Genomic DNA, 13,260 nt, shown 5'->3' with positions numbered 1-13,260 from the left:
GCCCGGGGGTGGGGGAAGGAGGGTGTTTTTCGTGCAGTCTGTAATTCCCTGAGTTACCCAAGCTCATTGCGGCAACATCTGGCAGGAGTGGAGGTGTCGGGCAATATGGGCTTTAGAGTTCTCTCTAGTCTGTATGGGTCAGTTCTATGGCTCATTAGGGCCAGAGACTGGATTTCCCGTCTGCAGGGAGCTGAGATGCTGAGTCAGGGTACCAGGGCTAAGAAGCAAACACAGATCTGGACCTGATCCTTTCAGGTGTGACCAGACCCGTCCCTAGGGGGGAGGCTAAGAGCCCATTCAGCACTGCCCATCCATCACACAGTCTCCTGACTCCTGCAATGACCAGAGACCCTCCTCAACCCCCCCATGCTGCCCCTTATGCCTGGTACTCCCGGCCACCCCCCTGCATATTCAGAACCCTCCTCACATCCCACTCCTTCTTAGTATCCCCCGAATCCCACTCAGCTCTGACAGAGACTCCAGGCCCCTCCCCGTGGGACCCCTAGCAATAAGTCATATGTGACAAGGGACAAGGGGGAAACTCTGAATCAGAACCACATGGGCCCTCCAGACCCATCCCAGTGAGCTGGGCGAATAACGGAGAAGGGTGGGGGCAGAGGAGGAGAATGGTGCGAAGGGCAAGAGTGGGGAAGGCCCCAACACTAAGAGCAAAGGGATAAGGCAAGGCTAAAGAGCAAAGGGATAAGGCAAGGCTAAAAATCCATCTGGTCACCCTCTTTCCCCCATCTACTGCAGTGTTCTGTATGGGGACAATAGAAACTCTCCCTGTCCCACTCAACACCCCCCCCCCCCACACACACACACACAGGATGTCCCCAGGGGAATAAAAGCCTCCACTGGATTGGAAACACTGACCCTGCTGTAAATTTACCTTATTCTGTGGTTCCCATGAATCTGAAACCCCTGGACTTCCTGTGTTTGCTTTGGTGACCCAACCCCAATGTGACACAGGAGTCTCTCCAGACTCCTTTGTCTGGAATAAGGAGTAAAAAAATGGCCTTTAAGGGAGTTGGAGACCTCCTGAGAAGTCTCTTTGAGGCTCCATTTCCCCCATCCGGGGTTGTCATGTTCTGCAGATTCTGCTGACTTCACTTGGTGCTGTAGCTGCTCAGCACTTTCTGAAAATCAGGCTGAAGGTGTTTCCAGCTGGGGACCTCCAGTGCCCACTTCTGACAAACTGGCCAAGGGATCTCTCAGAGGGGAGAGAACATTGTCCTTGTCTAAAGGCTAGAATGATGGGCTCCTGCTGCACATCAGAGACCCTACCTGGGAGAGCCCTTGCCCCTGATCTGGATGCTGGGAAAGACTCAGTACTTGGGCAGCTCTTACAACTCAGCTGAGACTTCACAGGAGTAGATGGGTTTGTCCCTGGGGGAGCAGTAGCCCTGAGCAGGGCGGGGTCAAGCCAGCTGCCAGAGTCAGGGGAGGCACCAGGGGTGCAACAGTCTTGAGGAAAGGGGACAGAGACACTTGTCTCCCCAGGAAACAGCAGCTTGAGCTTCCTTGAGGAGGGGTTCCTGCAACCCCAGCTCTGCTCTTGGGCAGTTGGTTGGCTGGGGATGGAGGTTGTGGTTAGATGTTCGGCTCTGTGTGTGTGTTGTTCCTGTGTGCTGCCCCAGCTCTGCGCAGACAGCCAGTATAGCAGACCAATGACCACAGGATCCGTTAAGGGACAAAGGCACCAGGCCAGGTTTATTGTCGACAAAACACAGTATTAGTATCTCACAGACTCTACCGGACCACTAATACATGTATCATAGAATATCAGGGTTGGAAGGGACCTCAGGAGGTCATCTAGTCCAACCCCCTGCTCAAAGCAGGACCAATCCCCAGACAGATTTTTACCCCAGTTCCCTAAATGGCCCCCCTCAAGGACTGAACTCACAACCCTGGGTTTAGCAGGCCAATGGTCAAACCACTGAGCTATCCCTCCCCCCAAATAAATAAATGGAGATGTCCTATCTCCTAGAACTGGAAGGGACCTTGAAAGGTCATCGAGTCCAGCCCCCTGCCTTCACTAGCAGGACCAAGTACTGATTTTGCCCCAGATCCCTAAGTGGCTCCCTCAAGGATTGAACTCACAACCCTGGGTTTAAGCAGGCCAAAGCTCAAACCATTGAGCTATCCCTTCCCCCGTATGCCCGTAACGATGAACCAGCTCAGTGAACAGCGGGACTTTCCATTCCTCCCTAGCTCAGACAAAGATACTCCCTCTGAGATACATCTTTATACTCCGATACAAACAAGTTAGTACTGCCTCTGACAGTTACTGCCCCCTGACGTGGGGAGTTATTATCCATCACCTTGTACATGTCGGTTCGATCAAAACATCTCTATTATGTACTGTCATCCTGACCTTATCTTTTAGGAGGGGTCAGTGTGTTCTTGTTATCCTTGGGGAATGTTTTTGTACCATCCTTGATATCGGGATATTCTGGTACCACTTGATATTGGGATGTGTTTGCGTAAGCACTCTGTAACTAGCACTTCTTAGGAATGTGTATTTCTGCAATATCAGCCCTGTCCTTGCCAGATTCTGTGAGCAGGTTCTGCCTCATACCAGGCCTCTGTTTCAAGAGCTTATGTCTCAGGTACTCTTCCTACTACATTGCTGAGCTGGGTGAGGTGGGTATGAAAGGGGCATTTACAGGTGAGTTAGGGTGCATGTCCATTTGCACCAGCTGAGGAGAGGCCCATGGTTTGCAGAAACAAATCGGGTTGGTTAAATGCCAGGATATGACGCCATTTGTCTCTTAAAGATTCTTACTATGACTTAGACGCTCTGTCTTAAAGCACCAAGAGAACACAGTTATGATCAATAAGCAATTTATTATGGAAGAAAAAACAGACCAAACCAGCCACTAAATAGTGTGTTTACTTCGGTTATAGTCTCCTCTAGTGTCTCCCTTGGGGAGAATTTCAGCAGAGAATGCACCGTCTCTGACAGTGAGACTGGCTTCCTATAGGGAGCACGCTTCTCTAGCAGAGCTGAAACAGGAGACAGCAATTCCCAAATCAGTAGGTGGATCCTGTCCAATTAGCAGAGAGGATCCAGATACTTTATTGCTGGCAAAGGAAAGTTTGTTGAAAGCGAGTCTCACTAAATGTATAACTTCTTCTATTGGCCATCTTTCAGGGCTCTTTGTTCAGAGGTCCCAATGCTGCAAACACCTGAGTGCAAGTCAGTTAAATCAAAGGGACAAGTTACGTAGGTAAAGTTAAGCAGGTACTTGTAACCCTTCTGCCAGGTGGAGTCGGCAGCCAGGTTGAATAGCTAGGGGTTCCTCTTCAACAATACAACACAAAACCGGATCCAGCCCCTGCCCAGTAACCTGGGACAATTACATACCATCCCTGGGCACCTCTAAGAGGCAATACTTCCCCTCTCACAAGCACTGAGTCTGTGTGTGGAAAAGAAACTTTTAATAAAAGGAGGGATGTCCCCGGCATTAATTTGGGAAAACGCTGCAAGCAGGATTCATAAACAAAACCATGAGCCAAACACCCACCCCAAAGTATGCTGGGCTGTGTCCTTTGGCCTCAGGTTCTTAATTCCAGCAACCAAAAGTTCCTTTAACGTGCCCCTCCCTTCTCCCTCCAGGGCACCCCACTCACAGTGGTCGTCCTTGGTCAGGGAAGAACCAGAGTTCAGAGGTGCATCTGCGTGAGCTCACCTCTCACCCTGGCAGGGTGGCCGGCAGAGTGGAGTGGTGGGCGGCTGGTGGAGCAGAGCGAGCACCTAGACAGCAGAATGAGCAAGGTGCCCCCCCGACTATCACCTCAACAGCACCAAGAAAAGATGCAACGACATGCTCAGCAGATGTAAAATGACCATTGAATGTGCTATTGGTAGACTGAAGGGGCACTGGCTTTGTTTAATCACAAGATGGGACCTCTGTGAGAAAAATATCCCAATGGTTAGTTGCCGACTGTATCCTGCATAATTTTTGTGAAGCAAAGGGGGAAAAGTTGCAGCAGGGGTAGAAGTGGAGTGGCCATCTGCAGCATTTGAACAGCCAGACACTAATGCTATTAGAATATCTCAACACAGAGCTATACAGCTCAGGAAGGCTTTGAAAGAGCGCTTTAATCATGAGCCACAGTAATGGGTTGTGGTGCACTGTGCTTCTATTTTGGGGCCAGTTAGGCATTGTGTGGTGCTTGGTTTACATCTATGAATAGAACAGTGACAATGCAATTTTGTGATGCTTGCTGTACCTTTATGATACACTGTGTTTGTCGCTGATCTTATGAGTTGTGTCGCAATGTACGACAACATGTAAGTGGGTGCTTTCACTACCGTCAGGCATTGTGCAACATATGTTGGGGACTAATAAAGATGAATTGCTTTCCAAACAATACAGTTTTATTGAGCAATGAAAACACTAATATTTATTTGCAAATTAAAAGTAAATACGTTAAAACCTTAGTACATGTCTAGAACAGAGCTTAAAGAAGGGGAAGGAACATTCATGTCCAGTTTAGCTACACATACACTGACCTGTTGAGAGCTACGGTTGATGTATGTGATGCTGTGGTTGTCCTTAATGTCCCCCGGAGTGGTAGGGCTACGGATGCAGCCCCTGATGTCATGTGGAATGTTGAGGAGGGGTGTAGGGAGGTGCTATCCCGGAGTTCTCCATGGGCTGCAAAGGGAGGCGAGCCTGTGTTTGTTGAAGTTGTAGGTCCACAAGAGTCTGCAGCATCTGTGCTTGCTGCCAGAGAAGCCCAAGTATGTCCTAGTGCATCTCCCTCTGCTTTTCCTGCGCCTTTCTCCTGTCCACTCTTTCCTTCTCCACACAGTCTACAATATTCATCCTGCAGGCCCTCTGTTCATCATCGGATGCAGCACTGGCTTGCAGGATCTCACTGAACATGTCATCCTGAGTTCTCTTCTTTCTCCTACTTATCTGGCTCAGGTGTTGTGCAGGTGTGAAAGGGGAACCCCTCAAGGGGGACAGTAGGTCTGGATAAAACACACAGAGGCACGATTGTCACAACAGAAAGTGGAAGTTGAGATTCAGAACTCCCTTCCTTCGCTCCCCTGACATTTTAAACAAGACATGCTTATTGACACTTCCGCTTGGGAGTGCTTGTGCACCGCGCTTCTCACAGCACCAGCCATGGTGCGTATGGCTCACCTGGGGAGAGGGAAACGAGGAGGGAATTGCTTGGTAGCATGAAACTGAGTATAGGGCACTGGCAGTCAATACTGGCACCGTTTCCCATAGGCGGGTGTGATTTTAGCTGGTATCTCACTCCTGAGGGTAACAAAACCACCCGGGCCCGTAGGCCACTAGCCATTTTACCACAGTAGGGTGAAAGTGTCCTACCGTGGAGGAAGAGATAAGGTTGACATCTCTAGAAATCTTGGGGAGAAGACTGCAGAGCACCTCTGTGAAAGTTTACTCGAGATCTCTCAGGAGGATTCAAGGGATATCTCCATGTACATAAACAAACGGCTCTGCTTACCCACCCAGGGGTGCCAGAACGGGGGGGGTTAGGGGGCCATGACCCTCCCACTTTTTACCGGTGGTAAGGGTGAGTGATGGGGGCAGGAGGTGGAGAGAGGAGTGAGCAGGAGGTGGGGTCTTGAGGGGAAGAGGTGTTGCAGGAGTGGGGCCTTGGGGGAAGAGACAGGGCAGGGGCGGAGCTTCGGGGGAACATATGGTGCGGGGGTGGGATCTTGGGGGAAGGGGCATTGTGAGGGCGGGGGCTTGGGGGAATGGGCAGCAGAAGGGCGGAGCCTCAGGGACAGCGTGGTGCAGAGGGTGGGAGCACAGTTTGGGCGCTTGTGGCCCCCCCACTTTTAGGGTGCTTCTGCCACTCCTGTACCCAGCTACCTCTTCTAGCACGAGTAAATTAATGAAAAGTCAATAGCTGTATCCTGCCAAATTGGGGGTGCCATCACCGTATCGGAAAAATAAATTTACACACTTACCTGAAGTTCCTTCCCCTGCATCAGGCTCGACTCCGCTCGACTGCTGGGACTCACTGGACTTCAGTGGAGTCTCAAATAGATCCTGGCTTGTGGCATAGCTGAACCTCCCTGTAGCATGTCCCCTATCCTCCTCCTCTTCCTCCTCCTTGCTGTTCACAGCTGGGACCTGGGACTCAGGATGCTCGGAAGTATCCACAGTGGTGTGTGAGGTAGTGGTGGGTTATCTGCCAAGTATGGCATGCAGCTCATTGTAAAAGGAGCAGGTCTGGAGGCTTGGCCTCTCTGGCTTTCTGATATGCCTGCCGCAGCTCCTTTGCTTTCACGCAGCACTGCTGCTGGTTCCTGTCGTGCCCATTTTCCTGTATGCCCCATGCAGTCTTCTCAGAGATGTCCATGTTTCTCTGGCTAGTCCATAGCTGTGCTTGCAAAGCCTCTTCTCCCTGTAGGCCCGGGAGATCCAGTCTCTCCTGTCTACTCCAGGCGGGAGTGCGCCTGGAACATGTAGCCGGCATGGTCAGCTGGGCAGTTGCACACAACAACTGAGAGCTCCTAGGTGTGCTCATCACGATGGACAATCAGGAAAAGGTATTTCAAAAATTTGCTGAGCTTTAAAGGTGTCAAGGCTGCTTCCCCACTCTGAACTTTAGGGTACAAATGTGGTGGCCTGTATGAAAACTTCTAAGCTTAACTACCAGCTTAGATCTGGTCCTCTGCCACCACTCCCAATGTGCTAATTCCCTTCCCTGGGTAGCCTTGAGAGACTCTTCACCAATTCCCTGGTGAATACAGATCCAAACCCCTTGGATCTTAAAACAAGGAGAAATTAACCACCCCCGTCCTTTCTCCCACCAACTCCTGGTGGATCAAGATCCAACCCCCTTGGATCTAAAAACAAGGAAAAATCAATCAGGTTCTTAAAAAGAAGGCTTTTAATTAAAGAAAAAGGTAAAAATCTTCTCTGTAAAATCAGGATGGGAAATAACTTTACAGGGTAATCAAACTTAAAGAGCCCAGAGGACCCCCCTCTAGCCTTAGGTTCAAAGTTACAGCAAACAGAGATAAACATTCTAGCAAAAAGGTACATTTACAAGTTGAGAAAACAAAGATAAAACTAACACGCCTTGCCTGGCTGTTTACTTACAAGTTTGAAATATGAGAGACTTGTTCAGAAAGATTTGGAGAGCATGGATTGATGTCTGGTCCCTCTCAGTCCCAATTGCAAACTCCCCCAAAACAAAGAGCACAAACAAAAGCCTTCCCTCCACCAAGATTTGAAAGTATCATGTCCCCTTATTGGTCCTTTGGGTCAGGTGTCCGCCAGGTTACCTGAGCTTATAAGAACATAAGAACATAAGAAAGGCCGTACTGGGTCAGACCAAAGGTCCATCTAGCCCAGTATCTGTCTACCGACAGTGGCCAATGCCAGGTGCCCCAGAGGGAGTGAACCTAACAGGCAATGATCAAGTGATCTCTCTCCTGCCATCCATCTCCATCCTCTGACGAACAGAGGCTAGGGACACCATTCTTACCCATCCTGGCTAATAGCCATTTATGGACTTAGCCACCATGAATTTATCCAGTCCCCTTTTAAACATTGTTATAGTCCTAGCCTTCACAACCTCCTCAGGTAAGGAGTTCCACAAGTTGACTGTGCGCTGCGTGAAGAAGAACTTCCTTTTATTTGTTTTAAACCTGCTGCCTATTAATTTCATTTGGTGACCCCTAGTTCTTGTATTATGGGAATAAGTAAATAACTTTTCCTTATCCACTTTCTCAACATCACTCATGATTTTATATACCTCTATCATGTCCCCCCTTAGTCTTCTCTTTTCCAAACTGAAGAGTCCTAGCCTCTTTAATCTTTCCTCATATGGGACCCTCTCTAAACCCTTAATCATTTTAGTTGCTCTTTTCTGAACCTTTTCTAGTGCTAGAATATCTTTTTTGAGGTGAGGAGACCACATCTGTACACAGTATTCGAGATGTGGGCGAACCATGGATTTATATAAGGGCAATAATATATTCTCAGTCTTATTCTCTAAAGCTTCTTAACCCTTTACAGGTAAAAGGATTTTGGAGTCTCTGGCCAGGAGGGATTTTATAGTATTGTACACAGGAGGGCTGTTACCCTTCCCTTTATAGTTATGACACGCCCCCCAAATCACAGATAGTGTTGGACAGCCGGTTCCACACTGGCTGTGATTTCTTCCTGGAGCTCTAGGAGAAAACAGAGTTAATAAGACACATGCACCTTTAGACATACTACTGATTATATAAAAACTAACAATATGTCCTACATTCCAAGAACAATTTTTAACCAGTTGATTCTGGGAAACTTTCCCGGGAGAGTGCATCAGCCACTTTGTTAGAAGCTCCTGAAATGTGTTGTATTTCAAAATCAAAATCTTGGAGAGCTAAACTCCACCGAAGAAGTTTTTTGTTATTCCCCTTGGCGGTATGAAGCCACGTTAGTGCAGCATGGTCGGTTTGTAGTTGGAAACGCCGTCCCCAAACGTATGGGCGTAGCTTTTCCAGCGCGTACACAATGGCGTAGCATTCCTTTTCGCTGATTGACCAGTGGCTTTCCCTCTCAGACATTTTCTTGCTGAGAAACACGACAGGATGGAATTCTTGATCCGGTCCTTCCTGCATTAAAACTGCTCCCACGCCCCGCTCGGACGCATCTGTGGTTACTAGGAACGGTTTGTCAAAGTCTGGGGCCCTTAGCACAGGGTCAGACATGAGTGTCGCCTTAAGCTGGTTAAAGGCCTTTTGACACTCATCAGTCCATTGAACTGCATTTGGCTGTTTCTTTCTGGTTAGGTCTGTCAGCGGGGCGGCGATTTGGCTGTAGTGTGGTACAAATCGCCTATAATATCCGGCCAAGCCTAAGAAGGATTGGACCTGTTTCTTTGACTTTGGAATCGGCCACTTTTGGATAGCATCCACTTTGGCCTGTAGGGGATTTATAGTTCCTTGACCCACCTGGTGCCCCAGGTAAGTCACTCTGTTTTGGCCTATTTGACACTTTTTAGCCTTAACAGTTAGTCCTGCCTGCCTGATGCGCTCGAAGACTTTTTCCAGGTGCTCCAGGTGTTCTGCCCATTAATCAGAAAAAATGGCCACATCATCGAGGTAGGCAACTGCAGATTCTCCCAATCCCACTAGGAGACCATCTACAAGTCTTTGGAAGGTGGCGGGTGCATTTCGCAACCCGAAAGGGAGTACATTGAATTCATACACCCCTGCCTGGGTGACGAAGGCTGACCTTTCCTTGGCGGGTTCATCTAGTGGTACTTGCCAGTACCCCTTGGTTAAGTCTAAAGTAGAGATGAATTGGGCATGTCCCAATTTCTCCAATAGCTCATCTGTGCGTGGCATTGGATAGTTGTCAGGACGAGTTACAGCATTTAGCTTACGGTAGTCCACGCAAAAGCGTATTTCCCCATCTGGTTTGGGAACTAGAACCACTGGAGATGCCCATGCACTCTTAGAGGGGCGGATTATACCCATCTGTAGCATGTCCTGGATCTCCCTTTTTATAGCAGTTTGGGCATGAGGTGACTATCGGTAGGGTGGGGTTCTAATTGGGTGAGCATTACTTGTGTCAATGGAGTGGTATGCCCGTTCGGTCCGTCCTGGAGTGGCTGAGAACATTGGCGCAAAGCTAGTGCACAGCTCCTTGATCTGCTGTCGCTGCAGACGTCCAAGGGTTGCGGAGAGGTTCACCTCTTCCACGCCACCGTCACTTTTTCCTTCGTAGTAGACACCTTCAGGCCGCTCCGCGTCATCTGTTTCCTGGGCTGTAAACTGGGAAACCTTTAATTCTCTGGAATAAAAGGGATTAAGAGAGTTAACATGGTATACCTTAGGCTTTATGTTGGAGGTGGGGGATGCTATGAGATAGTTAACAGCTCCTAGGCGCTCCTGGACCATGAATGGTCCTTCCCACGACGCTTCCATTTTATGGGCCTGGAGCGCCTTTAAGACCATGACTTGGTCTCCTACTTTGAAGGACCGTTCTCTGGAATGTTTATCATACCAGGCCTTTTGCTCTTCCTAAGCATCCTTTAGGTTTTCTTTAGCAAGGGCTAAAGAGTGTCGGAGGGTGCTTTGTAGGTTGCTTACAAAGTCTAGAATGTTAGTTCCTGGAGAAGGCGTAAACCCCTCCCATTGCTGCTTCACCAACTGTAATGGCCCCTTAATCTCGCGGCCATACACAAGTTCAAATGGTGAAAACCCTAAACTGGGATGTGGTACAGCCCTGTAGGCAAAAAGCAACTGCTGCAACACTAGGTCCCAATCATTGAAGTGTTCATTTATGAATTTGCGTATCATGGCCCCCAAAGTTCCATTAAACCTCTCCACCAGGCCATTGGTTTGATGGTTGTAAGGGGTGGCACCCAAGTGATTCACCCCATGAGCTTCCCACAGGTTTTTCATGGTCCCTGCCAGGAAATTAGTTCCCGAATCTGAAAGGATGTTGGAGGGCCAACCTACCCTGGCAAAAATGTCTGCTAATGCCTGGCACACACTTTTAGCCCTGGTGTTGCTTAAGGGTACTGCTTCCGGCCATCGGGTAGCAAAATCCATGAAAGTCAGTACGTACTGCTTTCCTCTGGGTGTCTTCTTTGGGAAAGGACCCAGAATATCCACAGCTACTCGCTGAAATGGGACCTCAATTATGGGTAGTGGCTGGAGAGGGGCTTTGACCTGGTCTTGGGGCTTTCCCACTCGTTGGCACACCTCACAAGACCGGACATAATTAGCAACATCCTTGCCCATTCCCTCCCAGTGGAAGGACTTCCCCAACCGGTCTTTGGTTCTGTTCACCCCAGAATGGCCACTGGGATGATCATGGGCTAAGCTCAAGAGCTTTACCCGATACTTAGTGGGATCTACCAACTGTCTTTGAGGATGCCAGTCTTCCTGGTGCCCACCAGAAAGAGTCTCCTTGTATAAAAGTCCTTGTTCTACCACAAACCGGGATCGGTTAGAAGAGCTGAGAGGCGGTGGGGTGCTCCGTGCCGCCACCCAAGCTTTCTGAAGGCTGTCATCTGCTTCCTGCTCGGCCTGGAACTGTTCCCTTGATGCTGGAGACATCAGTTCCTCCTTGGACTGTGGACTTGGGCTTGGTCCCTCTGGAAGCGATGCAGGTGCTGGGGCTGTTTCCGTTGACTGTGAACCGCTGTCCGCTGGTGCACTATGTTGTATTTCAGGCTCTGGCTGAGCCTCTTGGGTAGGGTTATCTGCTGCTTCTGCCAGTTCAGGCTCGCTGGTGCCCTCTGGCGTTGGAGTTGTAGACGGGTTTGCAAACGCTGTACTCAGTGCTGGCAATGGTTCTGGCGCTGGTTGTGTTGCCAGTTCCGGTTCTGGGACTGGCTTTGGCTGGGTCTCTGGGATTGGATCCACTACGGCTGTTGCAGTCATTGGCAGGGGATCCGGTTCCACCACCTTTGTCTGGGTCTCTGGTAACACAGACAGGGCCCTGGTGGACGGCTCAGGAACAGGGATGGGGGTGAAAGCTTGTTTAGCCTGGCTGCGGGTGACTATTCCCACCCTCTTGGCTAGCTTCACATGGTTGGCCAAGTCTTCCCCCAGCAGCATGGGGATGGGATAATTGTCATAGACTGCAAAAGTCCACATTCCTGACTAGCCCTTGTACTGAACATGCAACTTGGCTGTAGGCAAGGTTACAGACTGTGACATGAAGGGTTGAATTGTCACTGGAGCCTCCGGGTTGATGAAGTTGGGGTCCACTAGGGATTGGTGGATAGTCGACACTTGTGCCCCAGTGTCCCTCCAAGCAATAACCTTCTTTCCGCCCACTCTCAAGGTTTCCCTTCGCTCCGAGGGTATGAGAGAGGCATCTGGGCCTGGGGATCTTTGGTGTGATTGTGGTGTAATGAACTGTAATCGGTTGGGGTTCTTGGGGCAGTGGGCCTTTATATGTCCCAGTTCATTACATTTAAAACATCGCCCTGCTAAGGCATCACTGGGGCGATGTTGGTTGGTGGAGACTGGTGTGGTGGGGTGAGAAGGCGTCTGGGGTTTCCCTTGGGAGGTAGGTGGGGCCTTGGGTTGTCCCCGGTGGTAAGGTTTTGTTTCGGGTTGCCCCTTCTGATATTCGCTCCAACTGCTACTAGTTTTTTTCTTTTCTGCCACCTCCACCCATTTGGCTCCAATCTCCCCCGCCTCGGTTACAGTTTTGGGCTTCCCATCTAGGATGTACCTTTCTATTTCCTCAGGAACACCCTCTAAATACTGCTCCATTTGCATTAGGAAGGGCAACTCTTCTGTAGATTTAACATTTGCTCCTGATATCCAGGCATCCCAATTTTTCCCAATGTGGTAGGCATGTCGGGTAAATGACACATCGGGTTTCCACCTTAGGGCTCTGAACCGCCAACGGGCATGCTCGGGTGTTAGCCCCATTCTGAGTCTGGCCTTGTTTTTAAAAGGTTCATAACTGTTCATGCGTTCCTTAGGCATTTCAGCCGCCACCTCTGCTAAGGGTCCACTGAGCTGCGGCGTCAGTTCTACCATGTACTGGTCTGTAGTGATGCTGTACCCAAGGCAGGCCCTTTCAAAATTTTCTAAGAAGGCCTCAGTATCCTCGCCTGCCTTGTAGGTGGGGAATTTTCTGGGATGGGAAGTGGTACCTGGAGAGGGGTTGCTAGGATTGGCTGGTATATCCGGCCTAGCCCGTGCTAATTCCAGTTCATGCTTCCTCTCTCTTTCTCTCTCCTCCAGACTCTTCGGGGGCGTGGGTTCGAATCCCACCTCTGCCACCATGTCAAGGCTGCTTCCCCACTCTGAATTTTAGGGTACAAATGTGGGGGCCTGCATGAAAACTTCTAAGCTTAACTACCAGCTTAGATCTGGTCCGCTGCCACCACTCCCAATGTGCTAATTCCCTTCCCTGGGTAGCCTTGAGAGACTCTTCACCAATTCCCTGGTGAATACAGATCCAAACCCCTTGGATCTTAAAACAAGGAGAAATTAACCATCCCCCCTCCTTTCTCCCACCAACTCCTGGTGGATCAAGATCCAACCCCCTTGGATCTAAAAACAAGGAAAAATCAATCAGGTTCTTAAAAAGAAGGCTTTTAATTAAAGAAAAAGGTAAAAATCATCTCTGTAAAATCAGGATGGGAAATAACTTTACAGGGTAATCAAACTTAAAGAGCCCAGAGGACCCCCCTCTAGCCTTAGGTTCAAAGTTACAGCAAACAGAGATAAACACTCTAGCAAAAAGGTACATTTACAAGTTGAGAAAACAAAGATAAAACTAACAC

This window comes from Emys orbicularis, chromosome 13, assembly GCF_028017835.1.
Source record: "Emys orbicularis isolate rEmyOrb1 chromosome 13, rEmyOrb1.hap1, whole genome shotgun sequence".
Lineage (NCBI taxonomy): Eukaryota > Metazoa > Chordata > Testudines > Emydidae > Emys > Emys orbicularis.
Note: the sequence above shows the minus strand (reverse complement) of the source record.